Consider the following 17,989-nt stretch of genomic DNA (forward strand, 5'->3'; position numbering starts at 1 on the left):
CTCCTCTACCTTTGGTTCAAATCCCAACCTTGACATTGTCTGTCTGATGTTCTCCCAGTGTTTTTTTAATTTCTGAAATAAAGATATGCTTTTGAAATTCTCATGTCTGCTATTTAGAAAAGATTCGTGCCTTTTGAAATGGGCACTGGCTCCCCCCAAGTCTCGGCTAGATAATCAGTTTAGAAAATGGACAGGTGGATTCTTTAAATGTAATTGTTAATTTTTAACATAAACATTATTCATAAGAATGCACCTGGAGAAGTATTATGGAAATGTTAGAACCTGTCTGTTTGTATACCATTTGAAAAATGAACCATTACAGAGTGTGATAAGGTTTACTGTATGAAAGCCTGTCAAGATGAAAAGTGAAGAGATTCTAAGAAGGGACCCACACTGGCAATGACCAAACAATTTCTGCAAGCCAGTATGGAAACGTAGGGAATGTTACACAGAAGCAAAATCTGTTAAGGGAGATCTATAGTGGTGACAAGGTGTTTCTACAGGAAGGTTAGATGACTTACTCAAGGTGACCCTTCAAATCACTGGTGTGCACTGAGTTGACAATTATGAGGGTGTGAGTTTAGTGCCTTAACTTCTAGGCCGCACAGCCACCAAAACACAAATCATCTTATCTAAAACAACACTACCTGATCACTACAAGTCTACTATAATTCTTATTCAAAGCATTTCTTATACTGTACAGTAGTGCCTTTCTGCTGTGAATACAATACTAAGTACCAAAAAGGTAAAGTGCAGTTATGAGTCAACAGAATAGTCAGCCTTTAGTTTATAGTCCAGTGCCTTTGTTAGGACCCACAGCTGATTAAACATGTTTCACATTGCTTAAAATAATATATATTCAGCTTTTATTTGCTGACTGTTCTCTTCCATGTCATTTCCAATGTTTAAAATATGGTTGCTGTAATGGAGACTAATATGTAGTATATAGTAATAGTAAAATTACCTTTATCGAATAAGTTTGAACCATACTTTCATTTTAAAAACTAGAGGGCTTTGCCCCCTGCTTGCTTTGCTGGCCAGGGATGGAATGACGGTTGAGTCATACTGAAGAGTCGAAACATTGGTATATACAACACCCCAACTTGGCCAAGAGGTGTGTCAAAGACTGGGTAAACTAAGCCTTGCAAAGGCATACTGATATCTTTTCTTTCATATCCATAGAGGGGTCATATTGTGTCTTTGCAATTCTATCTAAAGGCAATGCCAGATCATGTTGGAAGAAAGATTTATCAACATACTAAGACAGACAGCCACCTGGTAGCCTAAGCTAACTAGATAAACTGTTTATTAATCAAATTGTATGATATTCCCAATACTCATTTTACTCTGCTTTTAGTTTGGGCACAATTGCACATCTTAAAATTTGTTATATAACAGCCAGGGATCACCCCTAGGAAAGTGGGTTTACAAGTCACAATTATGTCTAGTTTGTTAGTATTTTATGTTAATAGTGCTTATTTTTAGTTTCTATGTGTCAATATGTATTCTGCTATGAACTATGTGTTTTGGGTGATCCCCCAAGACGCATGGCCACCTGCCCATCACTGCAAGGAACTGCTCTCTATAAAAGCAGAGGAAAACCCAGAGTCCGTTGTGGTTCATTGTAAATGTGCTTGTGGTGTGGTGAGCTACTCTAGTGTCATTCTGTGCTTTGTGATCTACTGACTTTTTGTGATTATTTGCTTCATGATTAAACCTTTTGGATCTTGGATTGGGACTTTGTTTGCATTTGGGATTGCCTTTTGAAAATGTTGCCTTTTGCTCCATTGTGCTCCTCAAAGCTTATTTTTGTTAACAGATTTTGAAATGGTGCTCTTGTTAACCTGATCACAGAGCAACTTTCAGATTACAATAAACTGTCTACTAAAGTCTACTAAAAACAGACCCAAATTTAACATATACATGTGTATTGCATGTGCAGAGAGCACATTGTGTTAACAATAAACATAACCTGATGCCAATGAAAAACCATTCTGTAACATCGGATTATACAATGGCATTCAATGACATTAATGGACAAATGGTAAAAGTGAACGATATACTGCGACAGGAGCTGTGTGTGTTATCTGTTGTTCAGTTACGATAATAGTGTAGGAATTGATGTAAGCTTGAAAGAATTGGCAGATTTGTTTGTGAAAATATAATTTGCAAAATATGCATTTAAAGTAAATGGTATGTCATATAATGTTGAGCCAAAGGAAATGCAGATTCTAGCACTCAAAACACCAAAATGAACAAATCTGCCCAATGACACCAGTAGAAGCATGGATGAAACCGCACATATAAAGGAATAAACTAAAGTAGGCTACTGTCTATATGTATATGCAAACATGCCACGCCATATACCTGCCACATTTTAACACATAGTATATACATAGATCACAATGCTTATCTAAACTCTATGTGCTGTTGTTGGGTCATATAGTGAAGCAATAATTAAAATGCCAGAAAGATATTGTAGCAGACAGAGGCAGCTAAGGTATTTGTGGGTGTGTCTGCATCTCTCTATCTCCTCTGTAATTACAGCATACAAATTATTAATCAAGCTTCAGTCACCTTGTGCTACTGGACTCCTGAATGGATAACAGCAATTCTGGCTTTTTTGTTTCTGTCATTGTCAAGTGTTTTGTTCAGTTTCTTCTGCTCCCTCCCTGAAATTCTGGTGGTTTAAAGTACACAGACTAGAGAAACTGGGGTGGGCATTTTAGGGAGACGCCCTCTGGGCACAACTTTTGCAGCAGCATATTTTACAACTATTCACTACAACTTTTTTAATGAGCTGTCCCCTAAAGGTCCGTCCTTGTTTGATAATCATGTCTGGCCCTGTGAGACCAGCTAACTCATGACAATATGAACTACTAGCTCATACTTTTAATTTCTCAAAAGGTAAAATCTCATTGTTGCTTAAAAGTTGGAGAAATACTGCAAAGTAGTTTAATTTATCCAGTTCTGAAAATTTTCCTGATACAGTCAGGACACTCAGGCCTACAGAGAGATGTGTGGTGAAGTACAGTCTAAAAGATCTGAGTGACGTTTGCTTCTTCTGTCACAAAGAGAGGAGATCATGTACTCCATATATTTTAAAATTTCAATGGACAAGTTGCATTTTCTCTTTAAACTGAGTCTCTGGCTAATGCTATGTGTGTATGAGCTGAGCATTTTTAACCCAGCATCCAAAACTCCTACATGTATACTTATCTCCTTTCCTTGGTATGTCAGACATTCCCTGCTTTTTCATTCAAGGTCTCTGTGTGCCCATCATAAGCTTATTTCATACTGTATCTCTTGTGCCTGCCCTGCATAGCTGTTTACCAGACATTTGTATTATACAAGTTATCCTGGCACTACGATGTAGTGGCTAAGGCAGTGGTCTATAAACCTCAAGAGCACTGGTTCAATTGATGGTGTGACTCTGAGCTAGTCACTCAATCTGTCTGAGTTCCAACTATAAAAGTATCTGTAAAGAGTTGTAATCCTGATATTCTTAGTAGCCTTAGACAAAGGCTCCATCTATAATAAATAAATAAATAAATAGTTGTAGTCTCTGAAGTCTCTGTCCAGAATGCCTGAACTTCCACTGGGATGTAATGTTTAATATTCTTTTTGCTGGAAAGCATTACTGTTACAGCTGGGGCGTACGGTATCATTTTATTGAAGGGTATACACATGCAATTTTAATTCCATCACATGCATAAATGCAATGTGGGAAAGTTATCATGAGGAAAACTAATTGTCAGAATTGTTACCAAGTCTTTTTTTTATTAATAGCCCTTTCAGCCAACAGATCTGGCCAAAAAACACAAAAACAGTCAAACCGTTCTTCCTTTGTCACAAAGCAAGCAGCTATTCAAATTCTGAAAAGGCCAATACAGCTATTTTTAAGTTTTAAGTTCAAGTTAGCGGTTAAGTATCTTTACAGCTGTTTAAGCATCCATCTTATCACATCATCAGTGATGTTTTCTAAAGTCAATGGGTGTTTCAGGTTTCAAAACTTCAGATAACCCAGCCCAGGCAAATCAGCTAGGGTTGATCCTGCTCTGGCTTGCATCCAGGTAACTTCTGTTTCCCTCATGGGTTCCTGATTCTCAACCACTTGCAGGCAACTTCATCCCCCTCTGTCACTTCCCTAATAACCCTTTTCTTGCTGGCCCCTGCAATGTCCAACATGTGGCTCATCCTACTGAGGGACTGGCCAGCAAACCGTCTGCACCCCACATCATTGGGTTCACACCTCGCTCACCACTTTTTACTACATCACTGCTCCATTCGTTCTGCATACATGGCACAGATTTTTTTCTGCTCAATTTGATTTTTGCAGGGGATGGCAAGTTCTAAGAAGATAACTTGCTTAGTGCTTGGAGATAGCAGCACCATACTACTTCAGCAATGTTATTAAAACAGACTCTGGGAACTTAAGTTGTTTTCCTAGGTCAACCTTCAGCTAAAGAGCATAATAAAGTTTTATGTGCATGTTTCCTACACAATGTGATGATACAAAAAGTAAACACGTCTGCAAAGACAAACAAGTATAATGTGAACATGCAATCACACAAATTCCATTTGAAATATTGTCTGGCAACAAGGTCAGTTGCACTGGAGGCACTGCACATTTTAGTTAATGTAGTAACACATCTCAAAATTCAGGCAGCTGCTGAGCTTTACACCAGACTCAATCTTGGCTGCTAGCCCACCAAACTGAAAGACAGAAAAAACATTGCAGAAGATTCCAAACAAGATGGACAATTAAACAGTTAATTTACAGCTCACAGAAAAACACAAGTTTACCTGTGCTAAGACAGTCTGCAGGTAGTAATATTTAACATGTGCTATTGGACCCCTACCATCAATGGGTCCTTGTGATCTGTGTTACAGTGCTGGTGTACAAATCCTCCAGGGCAGACTGGTCTGCTCCAAACTTTACCAGTGTTATCAAGCTATGCTTGGCAGGACTGGCAAGGCTAAAAGGAAATGTGATATAATTACTAAAATAAATACAATGAATAACTACAGCTCATGAACTGCAAAGGAATACTCCTCCCAAAGATGATATTTTTTATGTTACTTACTCCATGTATCTTGTAGTTATGACCAAGAAAGTTGTCTAAACGTATGTTTTCTTGGAAAACAAAGATAAAAAAACAGGTATGATGTTATACAAGTTGATGATGTTCAATACTGTACTAACTACTCTGATCACTAACTATTGTTGACTAACAATATGAAAAAAATTCATGGAAAATTAAAAAAAAAAATGCTGTTACTCGTACTATATAATTAGCATGTCAGTTACCCTGTTATTGCTCATACATGCACAACACCTGGACTTTTTGCTAAAATATTGTTAAATAATAGATACTTTTGGAAAAATCAGCACACATCACAAACAAGCAATGCATTCAATACTGCCTGTCTCTCCCCTTCATTCATTGGTCAAATGACTTATCTTCATTTCAAACGCACAGTATTATGTGAACGTGTTTCCTGTTTAAACAACTGGATAACTCATATGTGGAATATGCAACACATGCAATGTAAATGTTTTCTATTCAATGATCATTTTTTATATTGCTTGCCTTTGTACAGCATTGGTTACGAGTAATCTAATATAGATAGATAGATAGATAGATAGATAGATAGATAGATAGATAGATAGATAGATAATTTGTCCCAAAGCGGAAATCTGACTTTTTACAGAAGCTCTTTATATAAATAATCATTTAAGTAAATAAATACGTAATGTAAATAGGTAGATAGATAAATAAATAAACACACACACACACACACACACTTTATATCAAACTTTTTTATCTTCATTCTCCATGAAACTGAGGTTAAAATCTTTTTCTTGGCCATCACTATAAAACATTTTGGTCGGTGTGTTTCTTTAAGTTTACATAAAAGATCTATGCAAGTTAATAATGTAAAATGCAAAGATCTGCTTTCTAAAAACAAGGAACATTAAGAGTAGAATTTGTGTTAGTATTGTCAGGACCAAAAGCCTGTTATTTTTCTTTAATTAAAAGGAGTGACCTTGCTGGTAACCCAAACTTTTGTCTGCGTACCCTGGTCTGCTTTCCCAGCCACGTTACAGTATATTTTCACTGTAACATTGAGTAGAAAATGACAATTCCAAAAACAATGTTTATACTAAATACCAAATATATAAAATACTGTATAATTCCAATATTTAACAAATATTAATGAAAAAGATGCCAGTGTGCTAAAAAATGTCTTTAGTTAATAATGATATCTCCAAGAGCAATAAAAAAATATATATACACATTGTGTTCTTCCTACAAATGGTTTCAGAGCTATATACATATATTTGCAATATTATTAAAATAAAACCCTCTTCACAAATATCCATAACTTCATACATTTAATTAACTAATTAGTTGTAGTTAGATTCTTGTATTATATTGCATGTGTATTGTATTGTATTGACCCCCTTCTTTTGACACCCACTGCATCCTTACCTACCTGGAAAGGGGTCTCTCTTTGAAGGTTTCTTCCATTTTTTTGGGAGTTTTTTCTTTGTCTTCTTAGAGAGTCAAGGCTGGGGGGCTGTCAAGAGGCAGGGCCTGTTAAAGCCCATTGCTGCACTTCCTGTGTGAGTTTGGGCTATACAAAAATAAACTGTATTGTATTGTATTGTGTTCTTCTAAAATAGAAAAAATGGTTTAAAACAAATATACATCATCTTAAAAAACAGCAGAAAAACAACCTTAAAAAAGATGATTATTGAAGTCGCAGTCTATTACTGTTTGTCACTGTAGAAATCAAATAATTAGAAACTGAATCATTACATAGACATACTGGAAGGTACACCATTTATATATAAGTGGTGATTTCCTTATGTCCATCTACAAAAATACATCTAAAGTGATGGTGCAGTTTGCCCTAAACAAAGAAATAATGCACCCGTAATCTTGAGACAGTCTGGTGGGCTGTGAATGTGTCTGACATGATAACATGTGTAGCCTTGCATGGGACAGCAGATAAGTAAAGTGCTATTCACTCAACCATGCAGGCTCTCTTATTCAACAACAACAAATGATTTCTTGTATAGCCCAAACTCACATAAGGAATGCCTCAATAGGCCTTAACAGGTCCCAGTTTTGACACCTCCACAACATGGACTCCCTAAGAAGACAAGAAAATAACTCCCTAAAAGGCAATTCAGAGAGAGACCCCCATCCAGACAGGTCGGGATTATCAGTAATTACGACTCAGGGTGACAGCAGCATCAGCCACAGTACTAAAATCTGATTGCCATAGGTCACAAGCAAATTCACTCACATTGGGCCAATGGAAAAATGGCAAACAAAATGGTGCTGTAATGGCATCACCAAAAAACACAGACATACATCAAATACAAGAATAATAAATCTTGTATGAAACATGAGGCTAAGCTGATCAAAATAACTTGTCTTACAGTTATTTGAGATGTGGAGAAGAGCAAATTACTGGAAACAAAGACTCACATAGATATGGGGAAAACGATTACACTCCACACAGATATGCAAGCGTGGAATGGAACTTATTAAAGTGGAGACACAAGGTAGTGGCGCTAAGTAGTTTGCCGACTACAATAAATCAAAATATTAAAACAAAACATGACATTTTTGTTTCCTGTTGCAAGCAAGTCAATAAAAACATAGGATGATGATGGGAAATGTGTTAATCTTCTGCTGTGCTTCACTGAATAATATTGATATATTGTTGCTTGAATAAAAATAAAATATCTTCACAAATTGTATATCGGGAAGTTTTTTTCTTTTTGCACCATAAATATGTACTGAATTAAAACATGGCAGATGTGAAATATCCCAGTTAATTAAAATGCAAGCACATCTCAGTGATATACAGTATACAGATTATTACAGGACGTGTAACACAAAGACACTGAATGCTTTATGGCTCACAAGAGCAATCTTCCATGAAATACTGATAAGCTTTACCTCTCCTTTTTGCAGATCAGTCTAGTGAGAACTTCTCTCTGCTGTATATCGACTAGCCACCCAGATGACATGTGGCTTTGTGACTACCTCACTTGCTTCAACTTTAGGCTTATCTCAGTAACAACAACGGAAGGCATCTGGGAGGAGCTGGTGAAGTTCTGATGGTGTGACACAGTTTTGTGCCTAATAAGGAAAGCAAACACATACTGACTTGAAATGCATTCATATTTAAAGCTGTGTTATATTACAGCAGATGAATTTTATTCCAGGATAAATCAAATTTTCCGAGAAGCTGTGGTATAACAATTTGCTTTCTTAAGTATAAAACCACACTAAAGATTCAGTGCTAACACAGTACTAGTGAACTGAACATTAGTAATCCAGATCTTGTTTAAATTACAGTACAATACAATACAACTTAGCACTCTTCACGGAGTGAAGGTGCAGAGGATTGGGAACCATTCACAGTCAAAATACAAGTATAGATTATACTAATTACTAAATAAAGAACTACATTTTTTTTTTTAGTTTTAAATATTAAATTAGCTCATTTATTTAAATTCATATAACTTTGAAACAAGTTGGAGTTTTTTCATTCATTTTGAATGGTGGAATGAAGGCCAGACATTTTTTAATTTTTCATCTCCTCCTCCTGCTTCCCACTAGCCTACCAAAAAGAGGGCAGTCATCATAATTTTTGGCATTCAGAAGTCTTTGCAAGATGTCAAATAGCTCTGGGATCAACCATTATCTAAGCCCGGACAAGCTGAATACGATCCCAGCAAGCATTTGGATCAAGGCAACAACAATCCCTGGACAAGACACCAGTCCATTGGCGGATGAAGACACAGACATACACCACACTAGGTCCAGTTTAGTATCGCCGGTCCACCTAAACTGCATGTCTCTGGGGGGAAACCCACAAGGAGTCAGACAGAACATGCAAATTCCACGCAGGGAAAGCCAGGGTAATGAACCTGAGCTTATTTCAAGGCTATCACCTCTCCTGGGCCAATAATGATATTTTAATGATTCAGTAGAGGGTTTTCCCAGCATAACGTGAGGATTCTTTTTTTTTAACTTATCATATGCTCTGAAATCAATTATATTCTTTATAGTCCTCAAAAAACTGATGATTGGATACCAACTTTCACTTACTTAGTGATTTTCTTAAGCAGAAGAGAAAAGGAAAAGTGTATAACATACTGTACGTATATAACATACTGTACAGGCCTTTGTGCATGAAAAAATGAAAATAGTCACTTCTTTATAAGACCCTACCTCTCCAAATTTGTGTAAAATCTTTTTTTTTTTTTTTTGCCATTTTTGAACTCTTATGTTCCTGGTGGGATTGTGTGTGTGCGTGTGTGTGTGTGTGTGTCCCATCATCTATAAGATAGTAGCCCGCCCACAAAAAATGGTTATTTTGTTCAGCCTAGTCTTTCAGACATATACTGTAGGGCTGTTAAAATAATGATTATTATCAGTAGATACATAAAACTGTGTCAAATCTTAATACCATATTCCATTTTCATTATGTTAATCACAAGTTAAAAATGAGCCATCTTAGTCCCAAAATACCCAAAGAAGACTAAATTTACATACCTTATATTTTTGAAAAGTTGAAGTGCTTGGACTGCTGAATAAAGAGAAGCGAGACCTCATTCTCAAGGCGGGCGCTACATATACTACATGTATTTTAATGTTCAAGGGTAAATGGAAAGCATACTGATTCTTTACAAATAGCATAGGTGCACAGCAAAGAGACAAGGCAATTTAACAAATGTTACACCTCACACTTAGCTAACTGCAAGGTGGGGGATTTTCTGATTCAACTGTTGTATAGTATATTAACTTGGGATTGCTGGGAATCAATAACACTTGGTAAAGGAGAGCAAGTCACTCACTAAGCAAATTTACCATATTAACACAGGGTCAAGTCTATAGTCGGCTATTACAATAATGTCTTTGTGATGTGGGAATACAATTTTTTTTCCCCACATCGAAAAGACATGTACTGTTCATTATTTATAACAATACATTATTTGAATCTGCACTCTTAAAAATAAAGGTGCCAGAGTGGTTCTTCACAGCAATGCCATTGCGGAACAATTTTAGGATTTCAAAAGAACTATCAATATGAACGTTACAGAAAGAACATTTATTATTTAGTACCATAATGGGCTCCATAAATAGATAACAGATTTGTGTAATACCAAAGGGTCCCGATTTTAAAATGACTATTGCTGCATACAATAACACAGGCTAAGTTCAGGTTTTCTTAATCTGTCAGTGTTCTGCCAGGCTGCGCACAATACATTAAAGATTTCAGGATTCTTCTACATATTGGGAAGTTTTTCAAAGCACAAAGAACCAAGTTCATATGCATTGAATCCTTTCAATAATGAAATGGTGCTTTGTCAAGCAATGGTGCTAAAAGGAACCACACAACCCAGTAAAGAGCCATGAAGTGCCATTAAATAATCGATATTTTAAGTGTGCAGGTGAAAAAAGGCCACGTAGGCATTTGGCAAACTTAGAAATGCCATGCAGAGCATTCATCATTCATTCCGTGTGCGTCCGATACATAACGGTGATCTACAAACTGCGAAAAAGTAACCACTGACTCACCGACTCTTCAGCTTTTCGACACCAAACCGTCCGGGGCCCGCTGCCTGGCTCTGAGATGTACGTGACTTCTAGGAATCCGGACACCTGTGTTTTCAAAGTCGTTTTTTAACACGAGGTCTATTTTCACGAAGCTTCCGATAATTCGCATTGGCTGGACACAGCAATCACCAGTTGAGCACAGATAAGAGAAAGAGGCGGGCTGTACACGTCAAGCTTCAGTGGTCGCCCAGTCCGTCAACGCCTTTCGTTACCTTTTCTCTTTTCTGTGTTACACTCTGACGCACTGAGATGTTGGTTGGAGTAGCAGATGTAATGGTCAAAGACAGAGCTTTTCCTGTCCGTTCATCATCGATGGGCTCGCTGCACCTCAAATATCAATGTTAAAATCGAAGCATAACTCGACCTGACCCGCGGCTCCCATTTTAAAAAGTGCTGCGCGTTGGGGAGATACTATTTGAAGTTACTTATTTATTCAAAAGTACCGTTTCCGTGCTCGAAAGTCGATACATACCGCAGCAGCCACATACTTCATTTGTGACTTTTGTTCTCACCAGCTCAGACAAAAATTTCCTGATAACACTCGCCTTTAGATAACGGAAAAAAACACCAGACTTCAATCCTAACAGTGCAATTTGTCGCCATCTACCGGTCAGGCGGCAACACACATCACCTTCTATACTAGTCAACCAACTTATTATACAGGGTGACACAGAAAAACGGGAACTTTTGAAAAATCCAGTAAAAGTAGAAGAAATCCAACAAAACATTTTATTGACAGCAATTGAACCACTACAACTTGCCTTTTAGAAGACAGTAATCCAAATTATCAATGTCTGAAAATTACGTCCTGGAGATGGCGTCCTCCTGTACGTATGCATTCTTCCAATCTGCTGTTGAGGTTCCCCATTCATCGCTGCAACATCTCAGCTGGGATGCCACGAATTTCGTCCTGAATTCTTTGTTTCAGTTCATTCAGTGTCCTTGGTCGAGTCGTGTTGACCCGACTCTTAAGGTAGCCCCACAAGAAAAAATCACATACGGACAAATCCGGTGATCTTGAGGGTCAAGGGAATGTCACCGAATCTTGAGATGACACGGTTACCGAACAATTCTCGCACAGCTGCCATTGACTGCCTTGCAGTGTGCGATGTCGCACCATCCTGTTGAAACCAGGTTTCGTGAAGTTGTGGAAAATTGTTCAATGCAGGTGAAATAAAAGATTGCAACATCTCAACATTTCAAATGTTCCAGTTTTTCTGTGTCACCCTGGTAGAACTTAATTAACTAAATATTGAATTAACTAAATGTTCCTCGCCCAGGAACTTTTATAAGACAAAGGGCCCCAGTTTTAATGTCGTTGGTTAATCGGATGTATCAGAAATAACATGTAACTGAGTGATTTTTGTACACAATACTTGTATGTACGTATATATACTGTACGTATTGGGTGGTCCAGATCTAATTATGCATTTTTCATTACGCTATAACTTATTAAGTTTATTACATAGAATATCACCCGAAAAATCCCCGACCATCGAGAAGTGTGCGAACTGATGACATAAAGAATCGTCTTCGCGCCGAACTGGAATCGTCCCCGCATAATCAAAGTCATCCAGACGATCTGGATCTGCATAATTAGATCTGGACCACCCATATACTAGCCGTGTAAGCCTGTTCTGTAAAAAGCCTGAGCTCCAAGAAACTATTGAAATCGTCATAAAAAAAAATGAAATGCGTCGGCGATTTCGTTTTGCGGACGTGCTCGCCCCCATGTCTATCAGCGGGTAAGTCTGTCTCCGACTCGTTAACTTGGGACCGCCTTGTTGTCACTTTGAGCTGCATTGCTGTAGCTTCGCACTTTCTGGTCGGACAGACGGACACGCACACTTCCACGCGTAGACATATATATAGATTCTAATCCTATCACTGACACCGTGCAACCATGAGCAAGCCACTTGACTTGGATGTGCTCCAGTTACAAAAAACACACAAACAAAAAAAAAGTAACGAATTGCATCTAAAATGTTGCAAGTTGACTTGAAAAAGGCATCAAGTGATAATATTATTAGGACCCTGGAGATGATCACTCTTGAACATGCTATGTACTGTTGTCCTTAACTAAAACACTCCTACCATAGATCAATTCCTGCTTTTCCTAGAGATATAGCTTTTTGATGGTCATTGCTAAACAAAGTTTACAGGAAATGGTATTCTTTTGAATTGAAATCGATAATCAGTAGCAATTATGCTGAATCTGAGTATATACTATTAATGTTATTAGATGTTTACGATTTTCTTTTGTCTTTTCAAGGTTTTCGTCAGTCGTATGCAGCCCCCTTTAAAGTCCACATATGCAAATTTATATGGAAAGAGGTGCTTAAAGTGAATCTATTTACGTGCCGATACTGTATGTTTTACACGAACACGTTTTTGGAACAGTTATAGTAACAAAGGGAAATATGATTCTGGAGTAGTTGTGTTCTCTTTTTACTTTTAATGTAGTTATTCAGGATATAGTATTTGATAAACAGCAAATACGCTTTAAATGTCACTTTTCAAATGTAAACATGTAAAACAAAATGAATTTACCAACCATAAATGTAGGGCCAGTCCAAGGTTTGGCAACATTCATTAAAATGGGGAGAAATTATGAACTGCGAGCCAGTCTAACCTGCATCTTGACCAGAGGCGTTTGTAAGATTTGATGGTATCAGGGTCTTTAACCCCTTTAATGGGTATTTAGTCATAACCACAGAGCCGTGCTGGTTTCCCCTGTTGTACCCTTTTTGTGCTTCAAGCATGTTCAAATATGCATATATAAAATTAAGGAGCCGGTCCTCCTTGGTGTTTTGAGCACGCTGTCATACAGGTATTAGGGGCTTGGCACAATTTATGAAATCTACAAAAAGATCAGGGGCTTGAATCTCTAAAGCCTTCTCAACTTCCCTCTACCCGACCTCGCTGGTGCTGAAATGGAAAGGACACTTAATCTTAAATAAAAATCCGTAGCCAGTATTTGGTTCCTGAACTGAATCTAAAAGAATTTAGCTGTTATAAACAGAAGTTTGGTTGTTTCTGTTTGTCAGTTTATGCACAATCTTTACTATATACAACAATAATATACAAAAAACACGTTACACTTGTAAATACTGAATAAACACTCCATTCACGGATGCTTTTTGGCTTTCTGTAGAGATAGGCACCAGCTACACTCCTTTACAATTGTATTACGTTTTGAATTTTCCTCCTGCTTTCCCATTCCCAATATAATCCCATTTGGTGAGGTGGACACTGGTTTAGCATCATTTTGGTACTCCACGTAACCTATCATTCATTATAGGGTCGTCCAGATCTAATTATGCAATTTGCATTACGCTAGAACTTATTAAGTTTATTACATAGAGAATTCACAAAAAACTTTTTGTTGCCGATAGATGGCAGCACCTGCCCGGCATTCCAAAATGGCGGGGAGACGGTTGTCAGTCGAACAGCGTGTGCGATGTGTTCCCCTTTTTATAATTGCAAAATTAGATCTGGACCACCATGTAGGTGAAAAATGCCCTGCTTTTGCAAATTTCCCAGTTTTTGAGCCATCGAGTAAATTATGCGCGCTTCCTTATGGAGGTGTGCATCACGATTGGCTACTTAGCAATGACTAATGCGATTGGCTAGAATAATAGAGCCCCGTCCTTGCATGGCTTCACTACTCCACTCTGTTGGGTTCTCTGTGTTCAGATCCTTCAGCTTTCCACGCCTCCGGCCTTCTGTAGTCCTCCCCAAGACCTCCCACGGTCCGTAGAAAGAGAAGGAGATGAGCTGCTGTCCAGTTTTTCCAAATCGAAAAAGAAAAGGAGCTAAAACGTTTTCCGACGGGTAAAAATGTCACAACAGAATTAGGTATGGACTCACAGAATAAAAAGCGCAGTATGTTTAAAGAAACTTTAGAGCCATTAAACAAAACTAATGCGGCGTACGATTATATATAGCGAATCCAAGTGTTTTATGTTTATCGTCATTACTGACATTTTATTTTTAAACATATTGTTTTATTATTTTTTCCTTCGTGTATTATTTCTTTTTAATATTTCTCTTATTCTTTCACCAATATTAACTTTTTAACTTATTTATGAGATGTTATGTAGCGTATCTGAAATGTTAGTGTACAATATGAAATGTATTTATGTTTATCGTCGTCATTAACGTTTGTTAAATATCTTATTTAACTTAATTTTTCTGTAGTTAAGTTAGCTATTTATAAAAGCACTAGAGTACTTTCTGCAAATTAGTGTCACATATTATTTTATCTTGATTTTCACAGCTACATTTCTCCATAAAGGTCAAAGAATATAAAACCAACATTGATTGCGTTGATTAAATATCCAAATGAGTCCAAGAGCTCTCTTTGTAAAAAGCAGGGAGAGTACGAGTACAGTAGCCTGCTGCCTCACCTTCAGAGCCATGGAACCCACATTGTAAAGTATGCAGGTAATTATGAAAGTAGTGTATGCATGTGTGTTTTATTAAAAATATAACAGGAGGGTACTTAACTTGCAAGGAATACTGATGTTTAGATTTCTAAAATATAACTTTTAAATAGAGTTTAAAAAGCTGAGCTAATCTATTTCACTGATCACTTCTACCACTTTCTTTTATGTGGAATTGCTCCCTGGACACTTTTACACATTTTTACTATTTTACTATTTGACATGGACTATTTAATTTAATATTGTTTCTGGATTATGTGAATTTCCCCTTGGGATTAATAAAGTATCTATCTATCTATCTATCTATCTATCTATCTATCTATCTATCTATCTATCTATCTATCTATCTATCTATCTAATCCTGCATTTTCAATTGTTGGTCAGGTTGTACTATTTACAGATGCAACACAGAGTGTGTCACAAGTGTCCATTTCCATTGTCGTTTTTTTGTTTAAAGTCATTGTCAACAGTTTACTTTATATAAGTATTTAATGTTTTTCTTTGATTATTTGTTTTACTCCTTGTATTATGGCCTTCCAAGTTAGATGAATAGCCAAGAAAAGTGGAATTTTCTTGTTGATGGTATGACCATTTCATATTATAACTATATATTTGTTTATGTCTGTATTTAATGTTGTGTCCAGATTTCCAAGTGGTCATTTTGTGGTTTCTCTGTACAACGTGCTGCATTTTATCCTTAAGACACCCTTCAATTTTAATGAGGTATGTCTCAACATTTAGTCCTCTCTTCTTTCTTTGTAGCAGGATTATATCTGGTTGTGTGTTGCCATTTTTGACACCTTCTACAATTTGTTTTGGATATTTGTGTTATGTTTATATTATTTTACTTATCCTGTCTTTAGTTTTGATGTTCCAGAATTGCCTACCTTTGAAAATCCACATATTTTAAATCTATGTTTGTAATGGTTTGCATAAATATTTTTGTAGCATTCAACTCCTTTTAACAACTAGATTATGTTCTGTCCTCTTTAGAATGACATGCCAGCTTTGAGGAAGTGGTGGTGCACAATGTTGCTTGAGAACTCCAACCCCAAGAGGTAAATGAAATTTAAATTTCTTTTGATAACTTTCGTTCAGTTCTGCGGTAATATGGAAATTTTGCTTAACCATGTTGTAAATCAAAGACAAATCATCAAAATGTGTACCATTATAAATGAAAGTCCAAGAACCCAACAAAATATTAGAACACACAGAAATGATGCTCAGCCCGGACAGTGTAATTTTTGTGCGTGTTGTTTTGGTTCTTTTTTAACATTTCCTTAGGTAAATATTAATTTTTCTGTTTTCAGGTTTAGACTCTATTGAGCCATTAATTAAAAGACAGAAGATGAGTGAAGACTTGCACTAAGTATGAAGTGAAAAAAAAGTCTTGCTATTACATAGCACTGCATTCATGCAGGTTTCAAATCTTTTCTTTTAGAAGAAACATCAGCCTCCCTTCTGCAATATCCAGCAGAGGTCATTGATGAGCAGGTCCAGACACATCATTTTATACACTTCCATAAGACATTTAAGATACATTTTGTTGATGCTGGCTTGCAATGCTAATTGTTTAGTAAATAAAATTTATGAAAAGATTTTTAATGTTTGTCTCAGATGCATACTGTTGAATTGTTAACTAGTAGGAGTCAAAGCCCAAAAGACTAAAAGCCTGTTTTAGCTCTTCTAACACAGAATTATAACTCTCAAAGGCCTTAGAAAATTTTAAATGCATCATGTAGTGTTTTTAATAGTGTATTGTAAGAAATAATGAAGACTTGCCAAATCTGTGATCGAAAGCACAAATGTTAATAATGTATAACTAATTAACTATAAGCTTTATGATGACCATTTAAAGAATTTTCTTTTTTTTCATAAAAATTATTACAGCAACACAGAATCCTTCAGCTTCTTGAGGAGGCAGAGAAGTAGTGTGCTAACAATCGATCCGTGATCAGGGGGCAAGTCTCACCCCCGTCATTACTGTCAATGGAGAAAGAAGACATAGAGGCCCTTCAGGAACTGAAGAGGAGAAGGAATATGTCTTTAGACCCTTCATCTTCCTTTTTTCACGTATGGAAGTCATGCATCTGTTTTTAGATTATGTGAGAGGAAAAAGAAAAATTACTGTGCTTTTTGAGAAAATGTAGCATAAACATACACGCCCTTCATTGTTCTGTTGCAACCTACAATTCTTGCTTTATGTTTTATGTATTGTTTAAGTTTTTTGTAATAAATGTTGCAAACCAACTTCATTTTTGCAGTCCATTGTCTCAGATCTGCACTTCTTGGTGTTATGTATTAAAATAATGTTTTATAAAACAGGGACTGGCAAACAACAGCCAAAACTGAACCAAAGTGCTGTAAAAGAAGCAGTTCAAATATACTGTATTTACACATCAGAAAACTGCAAGCATAACCAACCATTACATAAAAGATAACTCAAAATGCTCACGCCCATACATATATACAGTATTTATGATCATGAGTGTATATGAGCAAACATATACCTGTACAAACATAATATCGACCTCTTGTGGGGTCAAATGCCAGGGACAAGAAATAAGACTTTAATGATGACTTAAAAATGATCAGTGTTGGGGCAGACTTAATATAATAAGGCGAGCCTTTCCAAAGAAAAGGAGCAGCCACCAAAAAAACCCAATCCCCCATTTGCTTCAGCCTTGACCTCGGGACAACTAAGAGCATCTGGCTAGTAGACCGCAGTGCTCTTGTTGGTACATACAAGTGAAGAGGTTCTGAGAGCCAAGATGGGGCTGTTCCATTCAAACATGTTCCATGCTGCCTTGAAACATGCGGTGGTACAGACATTTTTTAAAAGACAAAATCTGGATCCCTCTAATCTGTCACATTTCAAGCCAATTTCCAAGC

General features: G+C 36.8%; 1 protein-coding gene and 1 long non-coding RNA gene across 9 annotated transcripts in view; one reads left to right on the plus strand and one right to left on the minus strand.

Annotated features, from left to right (window-relative positions):
* Positions 1 to 11,205, minus strand: part of LOC120537574 (NACHT, LRR and PYD domains-containing protein 3-like) — a 57,716-nt gene extending 46,511 nt beyond the window's left edge. For 2 of the 6 annotated variants that reach the window (XM_039766616.1, XM_039766610.1), the window contains exons 1-2: positions 10,614 to 11,205; positions 7,983 to 8,165 (exon numbers count right to left, since the gene is read on the minus strand). The gene's annotated coding sequence lies outside the window, so the exon portion shown is untranslated. Of the gene's footprint in view, positions 1 to 6,501; positions 6,518 to 7,982; positions 8,166 to 9,587; positions 10,186 to 10,613 lie in introns of those variants that run through there. The other 4 variants (XM_039766612.1, XM_039766613.1, XM_039766614.1 and 1 more) reach the window with 4 other exon arrangements.
* A 3,160-nt stretch (positions 11,206 to 14,365) lies between these two features.
* LOC120537575 lies at positions 14,366 to 17,363 on the plus strand. Of its 3 annotated transcripts, none has more exons than XR_005635349.1 (6): positions 14,366 to 14,510; positions 14,932 to 15,098; positions 15,742 to 15,820; positions 16,091 to 16,155; positions 16,408 to 16,591; positions 16,988 to 17,363. It is a non-coding gene; the product is annotated as an uncharacterized LOC120537575 (long non-coding RNA). The 3 variants fall into 3 exon arrangements; XR_005635348.1 differs by having other exon boundaries at positions 14,370 to 14,510; positions 16,408 to 16,466; XR_005635350.1 differs by lacking the exon at positions 16,408 to 16,591 and having other exon boundaries at positions 14,372 to 14,510.
* The last annotated feature ends 626 nt before the right edge of the window (positions 17,364 to 17,989 follow it).

The sequence above is a fragment of the Polypterus senegalus genome, chromosome 10 (genome assembly GCF_016835505.1).
Source record: "Polypterus senegalus isolate Bchr_013 chromosome 10, ASM1683550v1, whole genome shotgun sequence".
In the NCBI taxonomy this organism is placed as follows: domain Eukaryota; kingdom Metazoa; phylum Chordata; class Cladistia; order Polypteriformes; family Polypteridae; genus Polypterus; species Polypterus senegalus.